Source organism: Gossypium arboreum, chromosome 1 (assembly GCF_025698485.1).
Source record: "Gossypium arboreum isolate Shixiya-1 chromosome 1, ASM2569848v2, whole genome shotgun sequence".
NCBI lineage: Eukaryota > Viridiplantae > Streptophyta > Magnoliopsida > Malvales > Malvaceae > Gossypium > Gossypium arboreum.
The window spans coordinates 47,996,936-48,006,873 of record NC_069070.1 but is presented as its reverse complement, the minus strand read 5'-3'; the positions used below and the strand labels follow the sequence as shown (position 1 = coordinate 48,006,873).

Sequence of the window (9,938 nt, the reverse complement as noted above, 5' to 3'; positions counted from 1 at the left end):
TTGCTTAAAATCAAGTAGTACAAGTTGTCTAACATAATTTAAAACTTCATATTCTATCATAAAACATCAAAATACACAAATTTCACCTATGGGTATTTTTCCAAATATAAACCCTAGGTTAAATTATTGCTAACATAAGCTTTATCGAGTTACGGGATCTCAAAACGTAAAAATCATTAAAAGCGGGCTTGGAATCACTTACTATGGAGCTTGGAAGCTTGAAACAAACCCTAGCTATTGAGAACCCTTGAAATTTCGGCCTAATGAAGAAGATGGACAAAAATTGGCTTTTAATTTTGTTTTTAATTCATTTTAATAACTAAATGACCAAAATACCCTTACTACTAAACTTTCCAAAAATTCCTTCCATGTCCTAATTTTGTCCATGAACTTAAAAATGGTCAAATTGCTATTTAAGACCTCCTCATTAATATTCCAAAACAATTTCATTCTAAAAACTTCTAGAATGCAAGTTTTGCAACTTATTCGATTTAGTCCCTACTTTCAATTTAAGCACTTTAGGCATAGAATTTCATCACGAAATTTTCACACAATCATGCAATCATATCATAAACATCAAAATCATTGTAAAATAATTATTTCTATCTCAGATTTGTGGTCACGAAACCACTATTCCAATTAAGCCTTAATTCAGGATATTACACATTTGACTTGATCCGTAGAAATCCCTAAGTTATATTATTATCCCTCTCATGACTAGCAACGTCTAACCCTAGGTTGAATAATTGAAATCTCTTTCTAATTAACTCCCTAGGGTTGCATTAACTTGATCTATGGATCCTCATATTAGGTTTCACCCTAATTCGGTAAAATCTTGTCACCCTATCTCTAGGCGCGCAATCAGCTCAACTTAATTATGACAAATGTACTCTTAGACAGGGTCTATTCCTTCCCTGAATAAGAGCTTAACTTGAATAAATATCCTAGAATATCAAGACAAGAATTAAGAACACATAATTAAAAACAAGCCAAATATTTATCAAACAATTCAGGTAATAATAACAAGATCTGTCTTAGGTTTCATTCCCCTTAGGTATTTAGGGGTTTTAGTTCATAACTAAAAAGGTAAACATCTTAGAAGAATAATGAATATAAAACATAAAGAAAAACCCAAAACTCCTGAAGGGAAATTGAGGGGAGATCTTTAGTCTTGATGATGAATCTGGGTTCTGAGATGGATCAATTGGCTTTCCTTGAGCAGTTCCCTGCTTCCTTCCCTGTGTCCTCTTTCCTCATCCTCTAGGGTGTATTTATAAGCTTTAGAATGCCTAAGAACCCTCAAAATTGGCCTTTTTCAAATTGGACTAAACTTGGGCACGGCAGGGACACGCCCGTGTACGATTACTTCAGGCTGTAGCCAAGCCTGTTAAATAGGCACGGGCATGTGGTCCACCCGTTGAGTCATGCTTCGATTCTTCCAAATTGACAGGGCCGTGTGGTTTGCCCGTGTGAGGAGGTCTAGGCCGTGTTGATTTCATATGTTGGCCCATTTTCTCCGTTTTTGGCTTGTTTCTCGTTCCTTTCACTCTCCTATGCTGACTTAAGTATAAAATATGAAATTAAGGCATTAGGAGCATTGAATTCACCAATTTTAAGGAAGAAATCATCCATAAAATGTGCTAAGCATGGGATAGAAACATGTATAAATTACGTTTTATCAAATACCCCACACTAAAGCATTTGCTTGTCCTCAAGCAAAATCCTCAACTCATAATCAAAATAAATTCTTCTCAACTTATAATTTCTATCGATAATACCTCAAAATAATCCATAGGTAATCATACATTGAAAATTCAACTGGAAGAACATCAAAGTTTCAAACATTCCAAGTTGAGCATTTTATCATGAAAACATAGGTGTCTCCCCTCGTCTAAGTAATTACCTTTGATTCAAAATATCACAGAGTTTCACATCCTCACTAAAGATTCACTCAAATCACTCGAGGTGTTTAAAGACAATAAATGAAGCACTCAATAGTCAATAAAGAAGAGTCATTACCATAGGCTTGCATGAAAATCAAATCTCCACCACTATAAATTGAGATGAAACATCAATCAAAAGGTCTTTAGAGGGTTGTAACGTGGCTTTAGTTAGAGGGTGTCGTCACAAACTCAAAGAAAAGGTTAGAATCGAGATTGAATTGAAAAATTACCTAACTAGAAAAATGACTAGTCATCAATTACGTACAACAGAGCTTTTTCTTAGAATATGGAATTTAACTTCTTTAGCTCAGAAGATTACTACTACTAATATGTATACATGTATTTTTTTTAATTAAGAACAAGTCAAATTACAAAATAGAATAAAACATAGCTAAGCAACTATTCCAACTCAAATCTCGATAAAAATAGGGATCAAATTAATTTAGGGGATTTCAACAATAATGAGTTATGGGTTAATTTTGAGGGTAAATCAATGAATGGGTTGTTAGGCTCAAGGGGTTTCACTAAAGGTTAATTGTGAAGGTAGCCTTTTATGGAGTGAGTGGGTTAAACCTAAGTGCCTTTATCATTTTGACATATCAAATCAAATGGTGTGGTCTTGACATGCATAATCAAGCAAGTTCTATAATAACAATTCAATATTGACGCATTCATAATAAAATTGAGCATGAAAGAAATAATAGATGCTCTTGAAGGCTCAAGATCTCACAAAAATTATGGCTTTTTGATGTTTAAACTTGTGAATTCCGACTCAAAAGAATACCTAAACTTGGGGGAACAACCTACAAGTTTTTAATTCTTCAAAAATCAACTTATCATGCTTGATTCCCTAATGTCTTAAAGTTTAAACAATCAATGCATAAATGCCTATGTTTTAATTCAAGATATTTCAATAAACATTATAGACTAATTGGAATTCATTCTAATAATGATATGAGAAGATCGCATGAGACTGAAACAAAATTTAGGGATTTTTCTGACATAAAAGACCCCCCACACTTAAGTTGTACATTGCCCTCAATGTACAAAGGTAGATATATTGTAAAAGATAGATATATAATCATAATATAGGGAGAGAAGTGAAACTTCCTGAATGATGAATGAATTCCTCGAACTGGAGTTTTGGAGAGTAATCGGCGTGAGGGTGGAGGAGGATACTTCGGTGGTGGTAAAGGTTCATTAGTCCATAAGTCCTGCGCCAAAAGAATATTATATCTGGTGGTAGCTATGGTTGTGGTCGAGCAGGACATGGAAATCATGAAGAACCTTTCCCGGTGGAGTTTTTTCTTCCTATGCGAGGATGAGTTTTGGAGCTCTTTCTGACTATGATCAAATCAAGAATTCTTTAAGAGGTATACTGAAGCATAATTACTCATAATGAAATAGCTGAAGAATAAAAATTAAAAAAACTGAGGATGAAATAGTATTAAAAGGAAATAAATAATAATTTCAAAATATAGAGATAAAATAAAATAAAATAAATAATAGGTGTTTATAGAGAAATTGGGGCACACGGCCATGGGGCACGCCATGTGCTCTAAGCTCAGCCCGTGTGTTTCGTAATTTTTGAAATTAGGCACATTGGTGTACACGACCCTGTTGCACGGCCGTGTCGATCTCTGTTCGCTTCTCCCACGCCCGTGTATGCGGTGCACGCCCGTGTTAAATTGACAGTTTCGCCCACAGCCATGTCGCATGGTCGTGGCTACTTATCGAATCCCATGCTAGGGAAAATCTTTTCCCTGTTTCTACACGTTCTTAAGCACGCCCGTGTTCTTGGCCATGTGTGCTTTCGAAATCCTGCGTTCCATGAGTCGGTTAGTATGTTAGATGTTAAAACTAAAATTTAAAGAAATTAATATTGTTAGTGCTCGGGTTACCTCCCTGTAACACCCCGTACCCGAGTCCGTTACCGGAGTCGAACACAAGGTGCACACAGACTTAACTTAATTGTTTTCACAGTCCATAAAAAAAAATTCCAGACAAGCTGGTTACTGCGTCACTGTCACCTTAAAAATCATATCTTGAGTTTCAAAACTCGAAAATCAGTTTCGTAATTTTTCCCTGAAACTAGACTCATATGTCCATCTACAGATTTTTTTCTAGAATTTTTGGTTGAGCCAATTAGTACAGTTTATTAGTTAAAGTCTCCCCTATTCCAGGGTTCGACTACACTGACCTTCATGCATTACGAATTGGATATCTCACTGTACAGGGCTTCAATACTGATGCCATTTGTTTCTATAGAAACTAGACTCAAAGAGGAATCTATAAATATATGGAATGACTCCTAATTATCTCTGGTTAATTTATAGTGAATTTCCAAAGTCGGAACAGGGAATCCAGAAACTGTTCTGGCCCTGTTTTCACGAAAACCTAAATATCTCTTAACATACAACTCATATGACCGTTTCGTTTCTTCCATATGAAAGTAGATTCATCAAAGTTCATTTACATAATTTATTCACTATTTAATTACATTCCTGCTATTTTTAGTGATTTTTCACATCCACACCACTGCTGCTGTCAGCATCTGATTTCAAGGTAAACTTTACCTATTTCATGGTTTCCATGGACCACTAGAGTTTTGTCATACATAGGTCCACATATGACCATATTTAACCATTCCAAGGGCTGATCATTGCCCAACACTTCCATTCAGTCCATATTCACATCATGAAACCATATACATATACATAAACACAAATGGTCCAATGCCATACTCCACTTCTATGAGCCATTTTCGCATGGCTGTACACACATACATCATAAAAAGTACTTGAAAAACAACAAAGGGTAGTCCTATACATGCCATTTCAAAGCTCAACCAAAATTGTACCAAAATGGGGCTTTGATAGTGTGGGAGACTTCGACTTCCAAAAATCCCGAGTCCGATAGCTGACGAGCCAAAATCTATAAAACAGAGAACAAAGAAACGGAGTAAGCAATTTAAGCTTAGTAAGTTTTGAGCAAGGGATTCCAGCACAACAAAAGCATAGCATTCATATAGCTAAACGGATAATTTCATATGCACACATTCTCAATATCATACTTACTTCACATTACCAACCATTATGTTCATACACAAAGATCAACTTAGCCAAAGGCGGTAGCTCGTTTATCAACTGGCGAATACTTATTTGTAAGGGCTCAACTAATTCAAAGCACATACGAAACATACCTCATTGCTGGAATTTTGCAAGCATATTAACTGAAATTTTTACAGCAAGATTGCTCATTCCCGAATCACGTACCTTCGGAATTTAACCGGATATAGCGACTCGCTCGATTGTCTTCGGGACATAGCCCGGTTATAGTGATTCGCACAATTGCCTTCGGGAATTAGCCCGGATTTAGTAACTCGCACAAATGCCTTCGGGACTTAACCCGGTTTTGGTAACTCGCACAAATGCCTTCGGGAATTGACCCGGATTTAGTCACTTAGCACAAAAGCCTTCGGGACTTAGCCCGGATACCATTCGAATAACCAAGCACATATATCAACAAATCAATACACATTCTTATTACCAAAGGTCAAACACAAGACACTTATCATATTTACAATTTCGGCTCAATAGCCACACACAAAGAGCATGATTTCGATTTGCTTAAAACATGATCTAATCAAATCATAATTTAAGCTCTATTACTCAAGAACTTACCTCGGATGTTGTCGAACGATTTCGATGGCTATTCACCACTTTTTCCTTCCCTTTATCGGATTTGGATCCCCTTTGCTCTTGAGCTTAATTAAACAAATAAATTGATTTAATCATTCGAGCATCGAAAGAGGAATTCAAGGTACTTAGCCCACATTTTTTTTCATTAGACATTAAAGTCACATATGTACGGAAATCATGAATCAAACTCAACACATTAGTTAGTACTCTCCTTAGCCGAATTTTCCAAGCCAAGAATAGGCATCAATATGCTTGCCTCTAACCGAATGCATGCACACCAATCCCCCTCATGTGGCCGAATATGCTTGTCCATGTTGAGGCCAATTATACACTTAATATCACACATGAACGGCATACATTTTACTAACTAATGCATTACATATTGTAGTTCAATACACATCTATCATTTACTTCATAACCGAAACATCATCATAAGTAAATATATACCTTGAGATAGTATATATGTCATACCAATACATCATGTGCAAACATATATACATATAGATGCAAGGGCCGAATCTCAAGTTGCTTATATCCAAATATAAACATATATCCAAAGCTCAAATCTTACCTACCATGCAATATGCATAAATCATGCTTATGGATATACCATGGCCGAATACACCACAACACTATACCGTTTCAATTTTGGTCATGGTTAAACAAAGAACTTAATGTCTCACTCAAAATGCTAAAAGAAAATCCAAGAGTCCTCAATCCACCATCACATGTATCATTATCAAGCTTCATATTTAGCATGCAATGGCATTAACACAACATCCACCTTGGCCGAACATCATCCCCATGACATAGCAAAGTTTTGAACCATGGACTAATTAGAACTCAAGCTAGCAACTAAAAACATGCATGAACCTTATGGAACATCATCAAACATACCTTAACTTAGATGCAAATATGGCCAAATATCTTCAACCTTTCTCCTTTCAAACCGGCCAAGAAGAACCAAAAGATGAAGCTTTTCTTTTCTCTCTTTTCTTTTCTTCCTAGTTTTGGCTCAAAGAAAGGATGAACAAAATTTTTTCTTTTCTCTTTCTTCAACTCACGGCAATGGGGGGATTACACACCTTCTTTCTTTTTTTTTTTTTTCATTTCTTTATTCCTCACCTTGGTTTAATGTTTCCACCCATATTGCACCAACAAAACATGTCTATGACATGTTTTGCCCATCCTTCTTTGTCATGGCCGGCCACCACTTATAAAAAGAGGGGTATTTGACATGCAAAACCATTGTTTTGCATGCATGCTTCAATTAGTCATCACACATTTCCCTATCCTACTTTCAAAGTTTACTACTAGGTCCTTTTTAGTGAAATTCACATTTATAACCCTAAATCAAATCATCAAAATGTCACACAATTAACACATATCATAGGCATCAAAATGAATATTAAATTATTTTTATGCTTCGGTTTTGTGGTCCCGAAACCACATTCCGACTAGGGTCGTTTTAAGGCTGTCACACTCCCGATAAGCACTTATTTATAGTCTAAGCTCGACTTACTTTTCCATTGAATGGTCATGGTGGTTCGAAGAGTTTATGCTCCTCATTCTTGTTGTGAATCTCATCAAAATTAGGTTTTAGGCGGGTATTGTTTACCTTAAAAGTGCTGAACTTGGGATGATTTACCTCGACTATGCCGAATGGGAAAATGCTAAGTACCATAAAAGGGATTTCTTCATTCAGTTTGGTAGTGACGATGTGAGGATCTGCATAGTTTTGGTTTGGAAAGGTATTGAGCTTGTTCTGGCATAGTTTTGGTTTATCGTGTGTTCTTGATTTATGTGTCCGCCATTCATCTAGCTCCTCAATTTGTAGCCTTCGTTCTTCATGAATAGTTCCTCTACTATTGCTTGAAAATGGCTCATGTACTTCCTTCAAACTCATTTCCTGCAAAGTAGGTTGCACCATATTGTCAGTTTTAGTATAATGGTTTAGACAATCACCTTCAATTTTTGATGTGTTACCGGAATTGCGAGCTTGAAGGGTGATTGTTTCGTCTCCCACACGAAGTGTGAGCTCACCTGTGCCAACATCAATAATCGTTCTAGCAGTTGCTAAAAAGGGCCTTCCTAAAATCAAAGGAGTGTTGCTATCCTCCTCTCTGTCTAGAACAACGAAGTCAATGGGAAATATAAATTTATCAATTTTAACTAGCACATCTTCAATAATACCCCTAGGAAATCTGATAATTTTATCTGCTAATTGAATGCTCGTCCTAGTCTATTTGGGTTTCCCAAGACCTAATTGTTTAAACATTTTGTAAGGCATGACGTTAATAGTAGCCCCTAAATCAGCTAATGCATTATTAACATCTAAACTACCAATTAAGCAAGGAATTGTAAAACTCCCTGGATCTTTCAATTTTTTGGGTAGTTTATTTTGTAGAATAGCTGAGTAAACTGTGTTTAGCTTTACATACAAAGCCTCGTCCAACTTCCGCTTATTTGCTAAAAGCTCCTTTAAAAATTTCATTGCGTTTGGCATTTGGGATAGAGCTTCAATAAACGGTAAGTTAATATGTATTTTTTTAAGAGTTTAAGGAATTTACGAAATTGTTTATCTGAGCGGTCTTTCCTTGTCACATTAGGGTATGGCACACAAGGTTTGTATTCTGTACTTACTGATTTCTTCTCATTGTGGTCTACCTCACCTTTACCTTTGCTTATCTCAGTTTCTTGCCTTGGTTCTGGTTCAAATGTGACTAACTTTTCCTCATCTTGACTAGTAATCACATTGAGTTGCTCTATGGCGTTATATTCTATGTTACTTGGCAAGCTACCTTGTGGTCATTTAGAAATCAACTTGGCAAGCTGTCCAATCTGAGTTTCGTGCCCTTGGATCAATGATTGTTAATTCTTAAGTGCTGTCTCGGTATTTTGAAAACAAGTTTCTGACATCGTTATAAATTTTGTTAGCATCTCCTCAAGGTTTGGCTTTTTCTTCTGCTGGTAAGGTGGTTGTTGAAAACCCAGAGGATGTTATGGCCCTTGATTTCCTTGACCACCCCACGAAAAATTGGGATGGTTCCTCCAACCTGCATTATAAGTGTTACTATATGGGTTACTTTGGGATCTAGAGTTATTGTTACCCATTTATTGGACTTGTTCCTCCTTGATGCTAGGGTTGAAGGGTTGATATTCTGTGCATGTTTCTCATCCATTCGAATCGCACCTCATCACTGGATGTAACTGAGTAGAACAACACAAACTTTCAATCTTTTTATTTAAGAGTTCTACATGGTTAGATAGCATAGTAACAACGTCGAGGTTGAAAACACTGGCTGCTTTCGTCGGATTTGTTCTTATAAATTGCCACTGATAGTTATTCAGTGACATCTCCTTAATAAATTTGTAAGCCACCTCAGGTGTCTTATTATTGATAGTTCCTCCAGCAGCTGCATCAATTATCTGACAAGTCGAAGGATTGAGGCCATTATGGAACGTTTGAACCTGTAGCCAAAGCGGTAACCCATGGTGAGGGCACCTTCTCAAAAGGTCCTTGTATCTTTCCCAGGCATCGTAGAGTGTTTCTAAGTCCATCTGCACAAAATAAGAGATATCATTACGTAATTTGTCTATTTTAGTCGGTGGAAAATATTTTAATAAAAATTTTTCGATCATTTGTTCCCAAGTAGTGATTGACCCTCGTGGTAATGAGTTCAACCATTGTTTAGCCTTATTGCTTAACGAAAAGGGAAACAACCGAAGATGTATGGCATCATCAAAAACGCCATTGATTTTAAATGTATCGCAAAATTCTAGGAAATTTGCCAAGCGAGCGTTGAGATCCTCGTCTTGCAAACCATCAAACTGAACAAACTGTTGCATCATTTGAATTGTGTAATGTTTCAGTTCAAAATTATTTTCAGCAATAGTAGGTCTAACAATACTTGACTCAGTTCCTGTTAAAGAAGGTTTAGCATAATCATACATAGTGTGCGGAGCAGGATTTTGATTAACAGCAATTGCAAGAGGTAGCGAATTTTCTTGGTTTTCAACCATCTCCTCGATTGTGGTTTGAATATTGTCCTCTTTCTCGTTCTCTATGTATCTTAAGTTTCGTCTTATTTCTCTTTGGTTTCTGCGAACTGTGCGATCAATCTCACTATCAAAAAGTAATGGTCCTGACGGGTTTCTTCTAGTTATAAACTATAAGAACCTGCTAGAAAAAGGGAAAAAGAAGAATTACTAATAAAAAATAGAATAAAATTTAAATTGAAGTAAAAGTAAATGGCTAAAGTAATAAAAATCGAGTGTTCCTAATATCTTAGTT

General features: G+C 36.2%; 1 non-coding gene across 1 annotated transcript; it reads left to right on the top strand.

The window, feature by feature from the left end:
* The first annotated feature begins 9,131 nt into the window (after positions 1-9,131).
* LOC128281452 (small nucleolar RNA R71) lies at positions 9,132-9,238 on the top strand. Its single transcript, XR_008271664.1, has one exon. It is a non-coding gene; the product is annotated as a small nucleolar RNA R71 (small nucleolar RNA).
* Positions 9,239-9,938: the final 700 nt, after the last annotated feature.